The following is a 274-nucleotide window of genomic DNA, read 5'->3' as shown; positions in this document are numbered from 1 at the left end:
AGGAATCTCAGGGATCTCATGATGAGTGGGATCTCTTGTGTGCTCCATCCTCTTCTTGGTGATGGGCTTGTCCTCATCAATAGGGGTATCTCCCTCTATGTCAACTCCAACTGAATAACAGAGGTGACAAATGAGATGAGGGAAAGCTAACCTTGCCAAGGTAGAGGACTTGTCCGCTACCTTATATAGTTCTTGGGCTATAACCTCATGAACTTCTATTTCTTCTCCAATCATGATGCTATGGATCATGATAGCCCGGTCTATGGTAACTTCA

The sequence above is a fragment of the Arachis duranensis genome, chromosome 10 (assembly GCF_000817695.3).
Source record: "Arachis duranensis cultivar V14167 chromosome 10, aradu.V14167.gnm2.J7QH, whole genome shotgun sequence".
Lineage (NCBI taxonomy): Eukaryota > Viridiplantae > Streptophyta > Magnoliopsida > Fabales > Fabaceae > Arachis > Arachis duranensis.
Note: the sequence above shows the minus strand (reverse complement) of the source record.